At 42.2% G+C, this 20,888-nt stretch overlaps 1 long non-coding RNA gene across 1 annotated transcript; it reads right to left on the bottom strand.

Annotated features, from left to right (window-relative positions):
• Positions 1 to 18,470: 18,470 nt before the first annotated feature.
• On the bottom strand, positions 18,471 to 18,920 carry LOC112341470. Its single transcript, XR_002990559.1, has 2 exons — positions 18,829 to 18,920; positions 18,471 to 18,760 (listed from the first exon to the last, which is right to left on the bottom strand). It is a non-coding gene; the product is annotated as an uncharacterized LOC112341470 (long non-coding RNA).
• Between the last annotated feature and the right edge of the window lie 1,968 nt (positions 18,921 to 20,888).

The raw sequence follows: 20,888 nt of genomic DNA, 5'->3' as shown, positions 1-20,888 counted from the left end.
ATGCGTGAACTTGTGCACGATATAGTGGATGGAAAAGGGCCAGTAAGGGAACGACTTTGGGATCTTGGGAACAATATAAGGGTTTCCTCAGAGAGATGAGGATGTGATCCAAATGAGCGTTTGACGCAGCAAACGAGCTAATGTAGTTGTGGTAAACAACTATAATTGGGATCACGGGAAAGATGCAGACTCCAAAACAATAAAGGAGTCACAAGATTACCCTTATATGGTTAAGGCTGGTACTTATAAATTTGAGACCGGAATTGTTGACCGTGGGAGGTCAAATACAGAAGAGGACGCCAATCCTTGAAATGGTAGCCGGGGCTACCTCTAATAAATGCTGGAACAACCCAAGGAGTTGGGGGTGTACTTAAAGATGAGTTATTATTCTCATCACATGGATAAGTAGTCCTAAGGGGCAAAGGTTAGCCCCAAGAAAATCATCAAGTGTCAGAGTAACACTTGCAAAGATTGTCCTTGTGAGTAGGACATGAATATAAGAAGTTGTATTCCAGTGAGTTGGCACCTCTAAACCCGAGACCTCGCAGGTTGTTGGATTAGCAAAGTCCAAAATGCTGGATGACTCAAGCGGAGTCAGGAAATGGTCCTAAGGGATTGGTTGAAGCATTTGGACTGAGGTGTATGGTGCCCCATGAGGTATGGGGAGGATAATATTATCCAAGTATGAGAACAGTAGGTATCTCATTGATGGCAGAATGTGCCATACTAAAGTTGTGGGAAAGATATCCCCAGAAGAAAGCAACTTTGGCCCAGAGTTGGGTGCAAACACTATAGTGCAGTGCTAACGGATAGTTAGCATGAGGAACAACTATATTAATTTTGGCAAAGACCTAGACACTAATAAGTAGTGTCATAAGGGTAGGCTTGTGGGGCCGATTGTGTGAAGACACCAAATATGCCAAGGTCTGATACCTTGAGGTTATGATGGTGGGTTGATAAAAAACCCTTGCCAAGGGAATCCTAACGGAAGCAGGAATGGCATGGCCTAAGCTGGGCATGCGGTTGGAGTGTGATGACCCAGATAATGATGGAGGTGTGGAAGCACCAACCAATAAGTTGTAGGACTTGACAACTATGGGGCAACTAAGCAAGAGGTGCAAAGATAATTGGTTAAACGGGTAAGAGGTAGCTACCCAAGACTTTTTAATGGCATAAGGAAGTTAGATATACCCTTACGGGGGATAAATTGCTTATGTTGCGATATAGTGAGTCAATGTCGTAAAAGGAAATACTCATTGTTAAGGAGACCATCATTAGGACACCCAAACACTCTGGAACGCCAGGAGGTGGTGTTTAATGTCGCAAGGGCAATAGATAAGGCCAAGGGACTAAGTCCCTAGTGAATGATGGATAGAAGGTGCTATCCAAATGTCCAAGGTTGCGGAGACGAGAGAAGACTGTTTACCCAAATTGGACAAAGCCAAAAATGGAATTTTGGCAAGGCTAGTGATAGGCATGTAAAGGCCCATAAGCAACAACATTAATCCTGGTGTGTGGGATTATAAGGTGAGCATACATGGATGGAGAAACCACTCCCTAGGCTATCGGGTAGGTTCATCCCTAAGAATACTTGCTAAGGCATGATAGAAAGTGTAAAGCTATCCTCCTAGTCTGGAAGAGCATGACCGAAGGAAAGGTGTGAAACCAAAAGCAAGTAGTAAGGGGATAGAACCAAACCATAAAAATCGAAAGGCATAACCAAGGGTGGTTATGCTAGTTGAGAGTGGAGAATCAAGTGGGGGCTCGAAGGTGTTGTTGCTAGCAATCATGATGCCATGGAGAGTCTAAAATATGGAATTGTCCATATTAGGCTATATGGCAACTAGAAAGCTTGCGAAAAAGGAGGCCTTAACAAGTTAAGGGACAGAGTTCCTTCAAGGTTCCCAAAAACAATTCTAGGTAGCTTAGTACCTAGAAAGGCCAAGTGTAAATGGTTCATGGAACGTGCGAAACCAGAGTGGCGCAACAAAAGCGTAGTCTTGAAGCTTGCCATGAAGCAAGGCTATCAAAGTTAGGGAAGTAGTTCCCGAGTGTTCAAAGAGAGGGCTTTGAACGAAAGTCGATGGTCCAGGACTTTCACACTTATGCATGAACCATGTTACGGTGTTCGGAGGACTTGCCAAGTGAGATTAGCAAGTCGGGGGAACAAATACCTTAGTTGAAGGTGATAACTTCAAAAGGGTGGGCCATAGGGCCAAGCATGGAGGAGTCCATGCATGATCACAAACGTGTCAAGTGAGAGGACTTGGCAGTGTGGAGGAACTAGGTTCCTAAACTGTGATCTATAGCGCACTTTGAGTAAAAGTTGATGCACCGGTGTGGAGAGTCACGCCAGGCATCCTGGGTTATGCCGTCCGTAGATGCATATACGGAAATTGGGTTTGAGTCCCGACCCTCTAGTGCTTGGGTTTGAGTCCCAAATCACTAGGGCGTGGTGATGGTTTGGAATATGAGGACACTCATATTTCGGTGGTCATGGACTCTCAGTGAAGAGACTAGTTTGGGCACACCGCTAAGCGAGGGATGCCTCGGAGTCATGATGCACGGTTAGATTGTTTAGAGTGAAAGCTCGGCATATCTAACTTGAACACTTTGGTGCAAAGGGCACCAAGGATGTGGTGAATAAGATAGAGACACCCAGTCTCAGTTGCTATGGATCCTTGACCGGAAGGGCTAGCTTGGGCGCACTGCCAAGTGTGGGGGATGCCCCCGGGATCACAGTCAACAATTTCAAATGGTCTGGAAGGCCTAATTCTTATTGGTAGACCTGTTAAGGGGTCAAGATGAGATCACTAGGTGATCTTGTGGCTAAACAAAGATAAAGTCTTTGTTTGGGTTAAGGAATATGATTCCCAGTTTAAAGTGTTGATTTGAACTATTGATAATGGTGTGGCTTGGTCGAGGTGACCAAGTGGGAAAGACACCTAAAGGGAAATCAGTTGTGCCAATACAATGGTATAGTAAGTCCAAGAAAGTAGTCTCGAGGAGAGACCCATGAGAGGGTCACAATATTGGGCCGTGGAAAGGGCCCATAGCAGAAGTTGCTAAAGAGACCTACTAGGGGTGAGCACCCTCTGGACTTGGCGAAGTGGAGCTTTGCCATGGAACCAAAAGAATACCTCAATGAGGGAAGGTAGTGAGCCTATATTGCTCGGTGCAACAATCGACAAATAGGAGCAAAAGACTAGTGGCTAAGAAAAGAGCCATGGGAATCATGGGAAAGAAACCAAATGGCAAAGTTAGGCCAAAAACACTAACGTGTTGGGTGCTAACGGATTGTGGGAAAGGCAATGTTTCCCCAAAGATGGATTCCTAACCACTTCGATTTAGCGAAAGTGGATGCTCCAAAGGGGGGAGCGGTAAGGTAGCCAAATAATAGGGCCGTGGGCAGACCTAGCACCAATTATGATAATTGGAACTTGGTGCCAAAGGTGGCACGATATCGAAGAGAGGATGATGGTACCCTCAAGTAAAGAACTTCCTAGAATAAGGAAGTGGAGTTGCATCATGTGCAACGTAAGGTGTCGGAGACACCTAGGAAATTGACTCTGAGAAGTCAAAATTAAAAGTTCCAAAGTGCAAAGGTGATGTCGATGGAATCTGAGACTACTCAAGAATGAGTAGTGGAATTGAGTTAGAGAGGGAGTCTCTAACTGGTTTAGTGAGAACTGAACCAATAAAAGGGGGCAAACCACCTCAAGTGGTCAAATGAGTCTCTATGTGGGAGAGACTATGCTCCTTAGAGGATGGACAAGGCATGGTGAGCCTTTGGTATCAAACCATAGACAAATATTAGCTGGGTGCCAAGGATGGAAATGGTAATACATGCGGGTGTTACTTTATAAAAGGGTTTACCGTTCAATGAGGACATTGAACTTCATCTATGGGTGGTGGAGTTGTGAGACACAAAATCCCTAGGCCCCAAAGTGGAGCCGGGAACGGTGCCATGTGGTAGTGGCCGAAGTGAAAGCCAAACGAGCGTAACACGTTCGGACTAAAAACTCCAACTTGAAAGGTCGAGAGCGGGAATGGAACTCCCAACAAAGTGCTCGAAGAGCGAGCACAAGGCAACCAATAAGCAAGGCTCCAAAAAGGGACCCAAAAAGGACCAACACATGACATGTGGAAGAGTCCGAGATGGAGTTTGAGATGGACTCGAGTTGGAGTCCGAGATGGAGTCCGAGATGGACCAAGATGGAGTCTGAGATGGAGTCTGAGGTGGAGTCCGAGATGGAGTCCGAGATGGACTGAGACGGAGTCCAAGATGGAGTCTGAGGTCGAGACCGAGACCGGGACCGAGACCGGGACCGAGACCGAGACCGAGACCGAGGCAAAGGCCGAGACCTAACTCGAGTCTGAGTCTGAGTCCAAATCCGAGTTCGAGTTCGAGTTCGAGCCCGAGTCCGAATACTAATACAGGCAGTTGGGTGAAAGCCCAAAGAAATCGTCCCCCAGGGGGGTGGGGGGGTGGGGGGGGCTGCGGGGGGTTCCAAAAGTATAGTAGGGAGAGTGTGGGGGTTGGAGCCCAGTGGAGCCAGTTTGGCCAGGAAAGGCCAGTTTGGCCCAGGAAGGCCATACCTAGTGTTGGGTGATGAACTGACCACTTATAAGCTCCTGAGTTTAGACTTCCCGGGAGGTCATCCAGCCTAGTACTATTCAAACCCAAGGACGCTTAACCCCAAGTATCCCAAGACTCTTAACCGATTGGAAAAGGGGGTGCACTCTTATTCATGGGCCCTTTCCCTCTATATTTGAACCCCATGGATCATCTCTCAAATCGTTCCCTTTGGTTGCTTACAATTCACCACGCTTCCCTGCAAATTCACGCCCTCGTGAACAGAAGCTGAGAGCCACAGCTCTCCCGAGAGCCTCACTCTCTTGACACCCTACCCCTCGGGTCGAGAGCCTCACTCTCTTGACACCCTACCCCTCGAGTCGAGCCCAGCGGGAGCAAACTGGACCAGCCATATGTCAATCAACATGTGGTATGATTCCCTTACCCCTCGGGTCGAGCCCAACGGGAGCAAATTGGACCAACCAGATATCAATCAACATGTGGTATGATTCCCCTAGCCAACCAACAGAGTTGGACCTGAAACCTCCCTCTGATACCAAATGTAAACTCCTAAATTTGGACTTCCCGGGAGGTCACCCAGCCCAATACTATTTAAACCCAAAAACGCTTAACCCCAAGTATCCCAAGACTCTTAACCAATTGGAAAAGGGGGTGCACTCTTTTTCATGGGCCCTTTCCCTCTATATTTGAACCCCATGGATTGTCTCTCAAATCGTTCCCTTTGGTTGCTTACACCACTGAGAAGTCCAAGACTAGAGTGAATACGGACCGACAAGTGGGGTAGCTTGGTGAAGTGTTCAAGAGCCGGCTCTAGTTCCCTCGGGAGATCGACTGGCCAATGCTCCCAGTCCAAGTGTGGGTGGCACTACCTACTTGGATACCAAGCATGGCTCAACAGAACCTCGCTCTAAGCCCATGGCTAGAGCACCCAAAGGTAGAAGGCGGGGAGAGTACCCAAGAGACCCACATAGGGCCACGGTGTTCCAAAATGCTGTCCCAAAGTCCCAGGCTATGGAAAGGAAGAGCAGTGATCCTCTGGTGTGGTGACCAATGACACGGTCGTGTGGTGAGGAAGTCCCAGAAGATAGTGGGACTTGGTGGTCGGGCCTGTGGGCCTTGATCCAGTGGTAGTGTTGGTGAACACGGCCATGGACAGAAAAGGATTTTGGTGGGGACTGTAAAAGGGATATTGGGGAAGGCTATTCCCCATGCCTGTGGGCATCTTGAGGATGCTAAGGAGTGGACCTAGGATGGTCACTCATGGACAGATGGCTCAGTCTTTGAGAGACAGGACTGTGATGCAAGTGGTGTTGGACCACCGGTGTGACCAAGGTGAATAGGCATGGCCTCAGTGTAACGGGCTAGTATGTTGGTGGTACCTTGGGGTGTCGGTCTTGGGAGCGAACACGTGGAGCACTTGGACCAAGTGCAAAGGATGAGTGGCAGGGATGCCATTCTCGGGGCTAGCAAACCCAAGTCTGAAATAGGACTTATGGAGGTTGTGAGTGAGACTCCTCTAAGTGGTTGAAGGTGTGGTTAAATGACTAAAGTAGAATGGAAAATTTAGTTGCTTACAACCTCCTCACAGTAAGCCATTAGTATATTGAAATTGTGCAAGCACCATTTGACATCGTTTTGCATGCAAATCCTGGATACAAGGAGTTGGTGCTTATGGGATTGAGAGTGTATTAAACCCTCATTTCATAATGCAACGAATTTGGAATTTTATTCTAAGTTCAAATATGTGATATTTGGTATCAAAGGAATTGTTTTAGCATTTCTTAGAGTTTTATATGTAAATACTTTTTTAGTAAAACTGAAGCAACTTATGTAGGTGAAAGCCCAAATTGTGGGATTCTATAGCCAATCACCTAAAATATTAGTTTAGCTTCTACTAAGTTGTGTCGCTTTTTGTTCTATATTCAGCTTAGGTTTAAACTCAAACTCTATACTATGTTAGTCAGTGGGGTATTCACCTCTTCGTATTAGGCCATTGGTATGCCAAAATTGTGCCTAACACTTTCTACAAGTGGTACTTGTTAAATTAAAAGCGTATGGGCTCATTATAGTTATGTCACATTCAAGAATATTGAACCACCTCTAGAATAATAAGCATGAACATGAACTTAAACATAAAACATAATTGGAAATACTTTCATTGTCTTCTCTTTTCTTGATAATAAGCTCTATTATGTTGTCTCCTAACTAAACAGAACCAATTAAGGCAAAGCCAATATTACCCTATTATGGAGTAAAGAATTTTTTCATTGATGCTATTCTCAATGTTTCCTAAGGTGTGGTGCTTGATAAATCACTAAACACGAAATTCTTGTCTTACCTCGCTTGGCAGTCTCCAATCAGAGGAGGTTCCAATAAAGAACTCGCTGACGTGGCACCACTTGTCCGTGTGATCAAGGAATATCTGTCCTCATCAGAAGTTGTTGAACATAGTCCACATCGAAGTATGCGTTTGAGGTGCTTGAGGCGGCAAGGGCGCGTGAGGCGGACGCGGTAAGGGCGAGAGCAATAATCAGTAATTTCCTCTCTTGCTTTTCTTCTTGCTTGTGTATTTCGTTCTCATTGTGCAGATCTTCCGCGCGAGCAAAGTTCGTACTTGGACTTGGAAAATGGGGGATGGTCCAAAGTTGAGTTGAGCTCATGAGTTGAGCTCAATTCAACGCAAGTCAATGTAAGTCAATGCAGTCAACTATAACTTTTATAAAGAAAATTTATGTTAAGAAAATAAAAGTTATGATAAACTTAAAAATATTAAAATATATAAATACCTAGGTTAAAAGTTTCTAATAGATTGAGTTATTTAGAAAAGATAAAGTTCATGAGAACCTATCTATTTTCTTACTAAAGACTATCTTTACAATTATCATATTTTGATTTTCTTGTAATTTGTTAAAAAAAACCTAAATATGAATCAAGATAAATTTTTTAAAGGGTAGCCATTAATAGTGTATATTGGTAAGGCAATATATATTTATATACTATTCATTCATTCTAGAGTTCTTAAGTAAAATAAAAAGTTTATAAGTAAGAGTTGTAGGGAAAATCAATGTGAGAATATTAATTTCTTTTCATTATCACAATTTTCATATTACACTCTTAGTCTTTATTACCCATCCAGGAATGTAAAGACTATTATCACTTTTGATAAAAATGCTCATGTTACCTCCAAAACAACAGTCTAGAACAAAAGAAATGAAGAAATGAACATAGTAAAAAAAATAAAATAAAAAAAGACTAACAAATCTACTCTAAAGAGTTTTCTATAGAGTAATTTATATATTAATTCATATAAAAAACTCTACTTGCCTACCTATAGTGCAATCCTCCTATATGAGAAGACCAAGTTATATTTTTGGGATGAATCCCCACTAGCATTTTTTGAGAGTCATTTGTGAATAATAATAATAGAAATCAAAATCTTTTAAAAGACTCAAAAGTGATATCATATCAAAGAATCAAGTTTATCTACATTTCCAAGATTGAAAGGTAATCTCACATAAGAGAATGCATATGGGCTTGCATGCTTGCATACTCTGCTACTATAATATAGTTTATATTTCCCTGTTGTGTATTTTTCTAGAAAGTTGGCACAAGTGTAGAAAAGAATATATATAGATGGTCATTAGAATGATAAATATTCTAGCATGTGTATCTAGAATTCTAGAAGCTCTTCTATTCGTAAGTAGACTATGATTATGAAATCTCATTTTTGAGATTGACATTTCAGGAATCTGAGTATTATTAGTGTCATAATAAATAAACTTCATTCCCAAGACTAAAAATTAATATATAAATGCCAAGAAAAGTTAGTTATTATAGTATTTTTATTATTCTTATGCTCCTAAAAATTTTAATATAGATATGGCTCAAAGGAAAGTCATTGCTACTCATATGTGAGTCCCTAACACCTCATATTAGTCTCCACCTTCATCCTAAGGTTTACCAACATTCCACATTCACCTCCACTATAACCATATTACAATCTTCTTTCTATTGGTGGTTCTTATGAAGTTGAACTAGAGCTTGCTATATATAGAATTTTGAATATTGTTACTAGAGACAGATTACCTTCAACATTTCAAGAGTAGTGCCACATATTTTTTGCAAGATCATGCTCTTAATATGACAAGACTGCTTAAAATCACAAAATGCTATTATATTCAATGTCTAGTATGCTACATTTTTTTAAGACAAAAAAAATGTTTTCATTACAAAATTTTCTTAAACACTATAATAATTGCCTAACAACGGGTCTAGAAAGTGTGGATGTACAATAAATTCAAGAATAAATTATGGACACATACCCATTATTGCTTCATGGTGAGGAATAATATCCCTTTGGGAAACAATACATTGGTTAGTGTAGAATATGGGTTTTTTAGGCTATTGACAAAGAGTTTCCTCAAGTTGAAATCTACTACACCCAATCCATAGAAGAGCTCACTCTTGATTTATTGGGAATTAGTGAAAAAATTGAGAGTTTAATTCTAAGATGCCTAATATCCCCTTTCTTTCTTGGGTCAGGACATTTTTATGGGATTTTATAGTTTTCTTGAGCACTACCACAACTGCTATAAATAATGTTAACACTTCATATATAATTGTTAACAAGATATTGAAGGATGAGATATCAACACACAAGCATTACAAACTGACGGTTGCATGTGAAAATACCAATTTGCAATTATGGAATATGATATTAACATTGATAACTAACACTAACACTATTACTGATATTTTGATATATGACAAGATTTTCTTTTCAAGTAAAGATTCATTTAACTTTCTTCTATCTCATCATCAACATATCATTTCCTTCTATGCCTCCTTCTATATTGGGATTGTGCTCATTTTGCATTTGTTAAGCCATAGCTTTTACATACTTTGGGAAACTTTTAAAACCTCTATCTCTAGGTGACAGTGATCTATAAAACAAAACTAAACATGTATTGAAATCTTAATAAATATAATTTACCTCCTTGAGGTTAGAGGTAATTCTAAGCCAATGTTTGAATAAATGATGTTCTTCAGTAGCAAACACCGATCTACCAGAATCATATACTACCTTCACTATAGAACCATTATTTATTGTGCAATCAATCACAATACTATCTAATGCGTAATAGAGCTTAAGAAAAACTTGCATTTCTGATGGAGTTTCAAATCAATGCCTAGGAATGTATTGCAGATCTACTCAACTACAAGATTCGATATGATGTTAATGGCACTATTGAGCTCACCCGAGGCCAAAAACTGCCCAAGGTGGCAAGCTTGAGTTTGACCTTGGGCAGTTTGGGGGTCTAGAGGCTTGAGGTTCTTTGAATAACCTCGGGCCTTCGAGGCCAAAAACTGCGGGAGATGGTGAGCCTAAGCTCGATGTCAGGCAGTTTTGGTGTCTGGGGGCCTGAGGTTATTTGAATAACCTCGGGCCCTCAAGGCTAGAAATTGCCCGAGGTGGTGAGCTCGAGCTCGACGTTGAGCAATTTCAGGGTCCGGGGCCCCGAGGTTATTTGAATAACCTCGAGCCCTCGAGGCCAGAAACTGCCCGAGGTGGCGAGCCCGAGCTCAACGTCGGGCAGTTTCAGGGCTTGAGGTGGCGAGCCTGAGCTCGACATTGGGCAGTTTCGGGGCTCGAGGTGGCGAGCCCAAGCTCGACGTCGGGCAATTTCAGGGCCTGAGGTGGCGAGCCCGAGCTCAATGTCAGGCAATTTCAGGTCCCAAGGTGGCGAGCCCGAGCTCAACATTGGGCAGGTTCAGGGTCCAGGGGCCCGAGGTTATTTGAATAACCTCGGGCCCTCGAGGCCAGAAACTGCCCGAGGTGGGGAGCCCGAGGTGGACCTCGGGCAGTTTCGGGGTCCGGGGGCCCGAGGTTATTTGAATAACCTCGGGCCCTCGAGGCCAGAAACTGCCCGAGGTGGGGAGCTCGAGGTGGATCTCGGGCAGTTTCCGGGTCCAGGGGCCCGAGGTTATTTGAATAACCTCGGGCCCTCGAGGCCAGAAACTGCCCGAGGTGGGGAGCCCGAGGTGGACCTCGGACAGTTTCCGGGTCCGGGGGCCCGAGGTTATTTGAATAACCTCGGGCCCTCGAGGCCAGAAACTGCTCGAGGTGGGGAGCCCGAGGTGGACCTCGGGCAGTTTCCGGGTCCGGGGGCCCGAGGTTATTTGAATAACCTCAGGCCCTCAAGGCCAAAAACTGCCCGAGGTGGGGAGCCCGAGGTGGATCTCGGGCAGTTTCCGGGTCCGGGGGCCCGAGGTTATTTGAATAACCTCCGGCCCTCGGGCCCTCGGGGCCAAAAACTACTTGGCCTATACCCTATTTTATTTTTTTATTAACATATGATACATTCATATTATATGTGAATTTTTTAAAATTTATAAAGGATGGTATATTATTATATATATTAATATTAGTTTTCTCAATTATATAGAAAGGATGCATTCTCAACAAGATTTCATACAGAACTTTAAAGAGTATAAATCTGGTATGTTGCATTATTATATTAAATATATTGTACTATTTTAATCTATGAATGGATGAGTCATCATCCATAAATTTGTTTTGTATTGTGTATGAACCTAAATTATAGGCACATGCTCTAAATATCATTTAGCAGTATTTGCATATATGGCTAAAACTTAACTCATATTGAGAATCAAAACTATGTCATTGAAGAATTATCATTACTGACATCACCTAACACTAAAGATTTGACAAACTACTGATATTTTACATGTGATTGGATATCTTGGATCTCCATGCCAAAGCAGAATGTCATTACTATCATCACTCACAATTAAACTTCACTTGCTGAAATTCTTTTCTTGGATTTGTGTGCATGCAATAGACAACAAAATACATGATAATACTATCACACTTACAAATATTAGATATGCTATAGTATTTAAATTTATTTGTACATTGTTATTATTCTTCTTATTGCTCTCCTTAAATCTCAATTTATGTTTCAATATAGATCTTTATAAGTAGCATAAGGGACATAGAGAACTCCAAAACCTATAAAGAAGGATGGAAAGGTTCTTCTACATTTTTTAGATCACCACCACTTTTATTCTCTCAAAGTCATGTTTTTAAAAGTTTTTTATGTTGCCATTTTAATCTTAATCTTAGCTCTATTTTGTTAGAGGTTGTGATCCACAACAACACTAGTATTGTTATTGCTCGGTGTTTTTTCTTTCTAGTGTGGGCAAGGGTGGATAACATTAAGGTTTATAGAATTAAAAGTTTAAGGAGATTCATGTTTTTGGATCTCCAATCAAAGTGTTTCAGCTAAAGTGAATGTGAAGAAAGAGTTAATCATCATCCTCTCCTCCTCTTCCAGTTCAAGTGGAAAAGTTATGCTAGTGTCAGCCCCAAATTCACGAGCTCCATCTTCAGTAATATTCAAAGCTATTAATAATGCTTTCCACTTTTCCCACTTCTCAGTCAACATACACTTATTTCTATATAGATCCATGAGTGAGCTTCCATCCTATTACAATAGCAATATCTTCTTTGATCTAAAGCCTTTTATCAACAACATTAGTTCCGAACGAAAACAGATGGAAACTAAGTAGGATGTCTAAAACTAGTGTAAGATCAAGACCACACACTTCCAGCATTTCGAACAATGTCTATAGTTCATTGTGGTAGGCATTTAGATTGCATGGATGAAACATGTAATCAAAATGGCTATAGAAATTTTATATTTTTTGAAAAGTCTACAATCAATCCTCTTACCTATGACACTATTATTATTAGATTCAAGTGTTAGTTTTGCAAGAATTTTCCTTTATATTGTTCCATTTACAAGGCCAAAATGTACTACTTCCTTCTGTAGGATAGAATAGTTGGAAGAGATGAAGTCTCTTATTTCTTCTTTACTTTTATTGCCTTTTAATCTTGTCTTTTTCACTAGAACCAACCACTAGACCTTACGTACACCCTGATTATGAATCTCTCCAAAAGTAAGCATTAGAGCTAATATTCTTTTGAGGTAGGGAAAGAGAAGATAAATTTGTATAAAACATGTTTATTAGATTCTATATATGCTATAGAGTAGTCTTCAAAAGCATTAGCATTTGAAGAAGGAAGATACTAAGAACGAGGCTTTTTGTTGAGATGTTCAACAATAGAATAAAGAGGAAGTTGATTCCACCAGCTCAAGAAGTGGCAACTGTAATTGAGAAAGTGGTTCGTGGCACATGTATGGAGTACAATTCCCAAGCTTTTATTAATGACATAAAAATTGTTCACTCAAAGTGTTGTTTTTTCTTTATTGGTGAAGATATTGGTATAGATCTTGGAGCGAAAAGCTCTTACAGGCTTGATATTGAGTACCATTTTACTCCAAGATATTGCACATTGTTAAAATAGAAAATGGAGAGTACACAATTGTTATTCAATGCTTTCTTTGCACATAACCAAACTTTACTAAGCACAAAAAACATAGGAAGGCATAGGAAGGCATATATGTATTACATTTTCATCAACACTTTACCCTAAGATCCTAAAGTGGACATTTATATATATCAAGAAAGCTTTACTACTGCTAAGTTGTAAGACTTTTGGAGCTAATAATACTATTGATATTTATTCTCTATCAGTAATATATACTTTTTATACTTTATATAATTAATAATAAAACATTCATTTCATTTCATATACTTCCAAGTTTTCTTTTTACAATACTATCTGTAATACTAGTGTCTCTCTGTTTTTGTATTTACCATCTCAAAACATATTTCATAGTAGTTTGGGGCCATGATATTGCAATCTGTTGCAAAAGTGTATATGTTGTTGTACTGATTGTCGCCACTATTTCCACCAAAAGCTAAAAAACAGATAGGGCATTTCTTGAAAGTCATGGAATTGTAATTTTTTAAAATAAATAGGAGGGCATTTTTTATCACCTAAATTGTTGCACCCTTTATCATTGCGTTTATCTCTAATATATGATCATTATTCTCATTATCCTCTTTTTCTATCTTTTATATGGTTTGGCTGTGTTATGCAATGGGATGAATATTATAGCTTCTAGTCCTTGAATTACTACCCTAAGAAGAAAGATGTCAAGAGTTGAAACTACCAACATTAGAACCATTTTATTTTATGTTTTGGCAAACTTAAATAAAATAACATATAGTAAATATTTAAATTATTGGACAAGAAGCCTCCTCTAAAATAGTTTTATCCATAAATATAGTATAAAGTTAGGTTTTCTATAACCTTAATTTTTTTAAATTTATAATATTTGTATGAAATTGCAATTGAAAATTGAGCTCAACTCGCGAGCTCAACTTTTCAGCTCATGAGCTCAAGAGTGGTCTGCGCTCGGAAAATGCGCATCAGAATGATGGACGGATTGTGACAGTCCACCGCGGCCATCTCTGGGCTCAGTGATGCTGAAATCGGGCCGGTTGTGAAAATGCTTGCAAGGAACGTCCCAAATCTCCTCACAAAGGTACGGGCCGACATCAAGCGGTGATGCTGAGATCATCATAGGAGTCATCTGGCTCCCATCCAAACTGCTGGCAAATCCGCCAGTGCGTGTGGGAGCTGGATGACTCCTACGATGATCTTGGCAAGGTCTACCAGCATGCAGCACAACTGGTACTTGGCCACTGTACCACGGAAAATGTTGACATCCGCAACTTCAGAAAGTGCTACCGGTTCCAAACTTGCAAGATCAGCAGTGGCCGACACCAGCTTACCTGACTTGGCTATTGGCATCGTCCATCCGACCAGGGTGGTATCAGGTAATGCTTACGAGTGGTGCGACATCTACGTGGAGTTTAAAAACGACAAATCCAAGCTTGATGAGGGGTGAGGTTCTGGACAGGGCAAAGAAGCGCCGGAAAGGTGCTTGGGCCAAGAAGAAGGTGGTGTTGGGCAGTGTGTCTATAGGCACAGATTTATTACCTATGATTGTATTCACAAATGCAATTGCATCATCTGTGAATGTGACCATAGGTAATAAATCTGTGCCTGTCTCTCATGTTGTCAAAGGAGCTTGCAGAGTGATGGAGCCACAGGTGTGACACCAGGAGTGGTGCATGTGGATAGTTTGGCGCTGCTGGAACTCCTCTTCCAGATCTTCTGTGCTTTGCACTTTTTTGGCAACCATTTCACCATGAAGCCAGGAGCTAGTGTTCCAAAGCTGGAGCCTTCCCTATGTCGTGCAGTCTGATTCAGGCGAGATATGGGAGCTGGAGCTCGTCCACATGTACGTGAACTTCCTCTTCTGTGGAGGCTGCTATCTGGTTCGGCTGGATGATGGCAAGCAGCAGGCGATGCTCAGGCTCCATGCAGTCAGCCAAGTTCGCAGCCGAAGGATTTGGTCTTCCAATAGCTGATCTTGCATCCACTGGCAGCAACACGGATCTCATTCTCAACCTGGCTGAAGAGCTCAATTGGGATCACTGATATACTGTGGTTGGGCATGGCTTTACAGCTGTTTCGTTGGAAAAGCTGCCCAATCGTGCTCATGAGTTATGTTGGTGAATCGCTACATGGCAAGACGCTTCCTATCCGAGATGCTACGGAGATGGGGGCCAGCCTACTGGAGACGGTGCTAAAGCTGCACAAGCTGGGGATTATCCACAGGGACATCAGCCCCAGGAAGGTTGCTTACCATGAGGGCAAGGAAGGAGTTGGTTTGGAGAGGTTCTACCTTCTCGACTTCAGGATTGCTGTATTTGTGTCAGACAATTGTGGTAGTGTGAGTTTGGCTCCATGAACTCGATGTTGGGCAATGGGATTGATGCTTCAGCAGATCTCGAGGGCATTCTGTAGACAATGGTAAAGGTGACCGGGATGGATCTGCCATGGTCGGCTGCTGCCCAGGAGGAGGATGGGGACTTGGTAGTTACCATCCGGCGCCAGGTGCTGGACAAGGGCTTTCTTGCAGAGTTTGAGGAGCCTTCCTTTAATCAGTTGCAACAGGCAGTGTTCAACGTCCACCCTGATGTTCCTTCACCTCATATGGTATGTGATGATCATTTCCATTGTTTAGCCTCAAAAGTTGTGTGGAAACAGTCAATAATTTAAATGGAGAGTAACTTTTAATAATTTCCTATTTCCAAAATATTTTTTTAGGATATTTAAGGATTTATGAAAATGTCAATGCTTCTAACTCTTTTTTAGCAACTTCTATGTGGTAATAAATCACTTCTATGGTTGGATTTAGTTAAAATAATTGATCTTTGGTTGGATTTATCTATAATAATTAATCTGATAGTATGATGTTAACTTCTCGAAAATATTTCATTTTATTTCTGGTGCAATCTATTGCCAAGCGATATTCTTGCTTATTTAAAATTAATATTAGCATATTATTAATGATAAAATCAGATGCAAGTAAAAAAAAAAATTACTCATCAAACTTTTAACATATTTTTCAATGAGTATGTTTTTGACTATCTAAGCATACATGTGTTCATCTTAATTGATAGAAAATTAGTAAATGTATTAAAACAACAATAAAAAGAAAGTTAAAAGGTAAGCTTTGTTTATTTTACATCTACGTATTTAAGAAAATGAGTCTTCAGTTTTTTTATAATACTTTTTTTAGGGGATCTATCTTAGTGGACAGAATCAATTTTTAAAAAGTAGATCATATAATAGTATAGCTTGATCCAGACGATCAAACCACGCTGTGTCCTTGAAAATTGTCTGGAGGTGTTTCCACCTCCGACCAGCACTTGCACTCCAAAGTGCATGATGCGTGAGCCGTCCGAGTCGACGGTGCATATCACACACCTCCACATCGCCAAGCTCGTCACAGCACGACGCGACCTGCCACTTCTCTCCCTGCATCTCCGCGACGATCAATCCCTCCAAATCTTCCGTGTTCGCTCAGCACGAAAAGTCGGCCCGGATCCAACAGCACAAACGCCCACCTGGATCCCAACTCGGTGGTGTCAAGATCCGCAATGCTCCACGAACCGTCCCACATGTTGTATCGCAAGACCCTCCACGTCTCCGTGCAAAGGATCACCGCCACACCGTGATGCAACATCCGATAGAAGCCGTTGTTGTGAATGGTACAGCCCATGTCTGGGTCGCCCCTCCGGCCCGACGGGTACAAGTCCCCATGCACGGACCACTGGCTGAGTCGTAAACGTAGAACGCAAGCGAGGGCCTGTCGAAGATAGCCACGCGAAACTGTGGCATCGATCGATCCCTGTCGCGGCTGTACACCACCATCCGACTCCAGTCGATGGGCACTGAGGAACTGTCACCGGGGAGGAGTTGATATCACTGTAGCGCCACACGTAGATGGAGGAGTGCCGATCCAAGTCCCCAAACGTGGCCAGGCACAGCAAGCCCGCGTCGGTGCTGGCCATGGTCATGCCCTCTGGGAGCGTCTGGAAGAGGCGCCACTCGCTGCGTGGGGAATTGTCGACTGGCTTGACGAAGAGGGATTCGGCGAGCCTGAGGGAAAGGTGAGGAATGCAGCCACAGCATACTTTTCACTGTAGCGATGAAATTTTCACAATTTCCAAGCTTCTGAAAGACACAAGATTAGAAACCGGTTGCTTACAACGACCAACCTGAGTTCCCCAAACTCGGAGAGAGGTAATGCTTGAGTAGAAACGCGTGGCTCAGCAAACCATCCGGGAAGGAAGTCCCTTGAAAACAAAAGTATCTGGAAACAAAATCGCATAGAATGGATCAAGAGTCCTCCAAAACTCACCAGAAACATCGCTGAGATCCGCTGTGAAGCACAGTGACGTGTGGCTTCTCGGAGAGAGCTATGCCTTCAATGGGCATCTGGAGAAAGCCGACAAGATCTTCTGTCAAATGCCCTTACGACACTAGGTAACTTAGACAGACCTATTTTCCGCTTTTGGAGACCATGGAGGGATGGAGGAAGCTACAGAGAGATTCGATCAAATGCCCAGATGGGATGTCGTTCCTAATTGCAGCAAATGCCCAAGAGGCGCATATGGTGTTAAAACCCGGTAGGGATCTCGTCTTGTGAGTTATAGATGCAATTGGCTGTGTCTCCCAACTGATGGAGCTCCTCGCGAGGAACAATCGAAGCTAGGGCCAGTCCCGATGATCGTAGCATATGCGAGGAATTAGGGCAGATACCCAATGTTTAAAGAGTAAATCAAATCATATGGAACATCGTATCTAATCTATAAGGTTTACTTAATCGATCAAACGAAGCTCCCTCAAGAGATTCTCGTCCCTTAACTGGACGGTAAAACGGCAGGCCTTGCAATTGTATCGCGGCTGCGTGATCTTGTGATTGTTAAAATCAAGAAAACTGGAGGGCTCGCCACAAGTCTTGCAGCGCAGTTTGATCCCACTTGCCCTCTTGAAATCTTCTCGGGTGGGGCCTCCTTCATGGGCGGGCGTGAGCTCCCGGAGCGACAGCACTGCTTGACACATCTAGACTATTACGGAGACCCTAGTCCTTCCATGACTGATATACCCAACGTCCAAAAGGTATTTATCTAAATAAAGCAAACTGACGTGGAATATGGACCAAGATACGAGCCAAATTCCACGTGGAAGGCTGACCTTTAGCTAGAAAGTTATGAAAGTATTAAATGGTCAACTGTGGAACACGGGCAGCAAACCTGCACTGAGCGATTAAACAGCATTGTAATCGGACTCTGGTGACTCTGGCTACTAGAAATCGCCACTTTGTGTTATGCAGTTACACTTAAATGGAGGATAGCGGGCCTTTTAACGGTTCTCCAATCCAACAAGTGGTGCTCTGAAAGGATCGCCGCGGATAATGAATGAATATACAGTGAAACATACGTGATGTCAAGCGGCACGCCCCGCTGGTTACGAGTTTATGTAGTTTAGAGTCCCATACTCCTCAGTTGGGTACAAGTGGACTGTAAAGACAATCTTATGATACTCGCAAAGGGTACAAAACATATGCCACCATTCCCCATTGAATCACAAACCGGTTTACTGACTCTCCCGAAGCAATCACAGATTGAAGAAACACGAACAAAACCAATGTTTACCAGATATGTAGCATCTTCAGCTCTTCCTCCTCAAATTGCAATGGCAATCTAAGCCATAGCTGAAACAAACCTCTTAGGATCCAAAACCATCCTGCTCCCCAGGCCTTGGAGAACCTGATTGACGCAGCTCGCATAGTTTGCACAGCCAAATACCTTTGGAGTTGGAAATAAACACGCCTGGTAAGAACGACAGAAAGACTTGTCCACAAACGAACACAAACCTGTACTGAGAGATGCGCAGCCCAGCTAAGCTCCTTCTTCAACACAAGCTCCGAATCGGGACGAGCAATATCGTCATCGCCATCCAGTCACTTACTCGTCATAGAACAAAGAGTAAAATGAGAGAACCATTTGGAAACAATCCGCTACACTTACCAACGACATGGCTGCTCCGCTGCGTCGAGCTAAAGACCAGGTCCGATCCACAAAACGGTGGAACCAAGTGCGCATTCTTACTGGGTCTATACTCCGGATGCGTCTGCCAAGCACACAATAAGAACACTAAGAACTTTGGCTAGAATCTTACCAGCGTGAGAACAATGAGACGATAGGCCTCCTCGATGTCATCCGTGCAAGATCACACAGCCGGCGTAGCACGAGTACGGATGAAACCCCGGGCGATTCCTCCAATCGAATCGCCCCGCGCACCGCGTGCTGCCCCATTTCCATGTCGCCATGGATCTGGCAAGTAATCCTCTGGATTTCTCTAGTAAAGAGAAGAAGCAGTTACTTCTTCAATCTGGGCACTTCACTTTGATGGTGGGCAACTTTACCATGTGGGAAATGATAGAGTGTTGCTGTGATGTGTGTTAGTTCATGAGGTATCTGAAGTTATTTCTGCATGTCATGAATCACCTTTTGGAGGACATCTTTGTGAGGAAGCTAAAATCTAGTTGGTAAAGAGGACAGGATATTAATGGCTGATTATGCACCAGAATATTTCAAAGTATGTGAGAGGTTGGGATCCATGTCAAAAAACTGAGAAATCATCAAAAGGAGATATAATGCCATTGCAGCCACTTTTGCCAATGTTGCCATTCGAGAAATGGGAAATTGATTTTGTTGGGCCTTTTCCAGCAAGCAAGCATACTCATTGCAAGTACATGCTAATTTGTACTGACTATGTAACCAAATAGGCTAAGGTAAAAGTGTTGAAGGAAGCTACAGGTAGAAAAGTTGTTAAGTTTTTGTAAATTATTACTAGGTTTGGTTGTCCTTTGGAATTAGTACATGATAGAGGTTTTTATTTCTTAAACGAAGTGGTAGCTGCATTCACTGAACTTTATAGTTTGAAGCGCAGGAAATCTATTTCATATTATCTTTGTTATAATGGACAAGTGAAGCAGACAAATGGTACTCTTTGTACTATTATTTCTAAGACGTGCAGAGGTAATCGAATTGGTCTGCAAAGTGTAGGATGAACACCTCAAGAATATTTTATTCAAGTTTGCCTTTAATTGGAAGGAAATGCACCTCAAACCACTGTAATGGAGGTTTTCTGAATTTTGCAAGTGAAGAAACCCAGCTTGCTGATCCCATGGCTTGGCTACTCCTGACTGAATTTGTTCTGGAACATGTGGAAAATAAGTATGTAAAGTTCCACTTGTTTGTGGATTGGAAAATAAATGTTTTGACCCACCATTTACACATACATAAGTTTCTTGAGCGCTACATACAACTATGTATATGTTACTTACATATGTATAAAAATTCCTATATGCACGCTAAACACGTTCTAAAAATTGTGCCACAATAGTGCCATGCTTTGCAATACCATAGAGAGCACAAACTCATTAAAGTGGCATATGGCAGCCAAAGGCTTATCCTACAACTCCTCTTCACTGTTGTAGAACCATGACAAACACAATCTGTTCAAACATGTGCTAAACGTTGGCATCTTTGGCATCTCTTGCCACCCCCTCAAAGTGCTGCAGGTGAATGCATGTTGCAATGGAGAGAAATTTGGTGCCTGTTGTGTAAGCCTGCAGCCTCAACAAACTGCAATGATCCAATCCTTGCACAACATTCCAAAACTGTTGTCAACTGCTCTCATTAAGCAAGTCCCTGTTGCACGCTGCAAGCCATTCCAATGCAGTGAAGTTCTTGTGTGGCTGCCTCCATGAAACAACATAATACGACGTTGACATTCTTTAGAAGTAGCCTTTGGTCTACAAGATATTAGCATATCAAATCAGATGCAAGTCAAAATAAAACTTTTAACATATTTTTCACCATGAAATGTCATACTTAGTGTATAGAAAATTAGTAAATATATAAAAAG

Source organism: Selaginella moellendorffii, unplaced genomic scaffold (assembly GCF_000143415.4).
Source record: "Selaginella moellendorffii unplaced genomic scaffold, v1.0 SELMOscaffold_84, whole genome shotgun sequence".
NCBI classification, from domain to species: Eukaryota; Viridiplantae; Streptophyta; class Lycopodiopsida; order Selaginellales; family Selaginellaceae; genus Selaginella; species Selaginella moellendorffii.
This window is presented reverse-complemented; position numbering and strand designations above follow the sequence as displayed.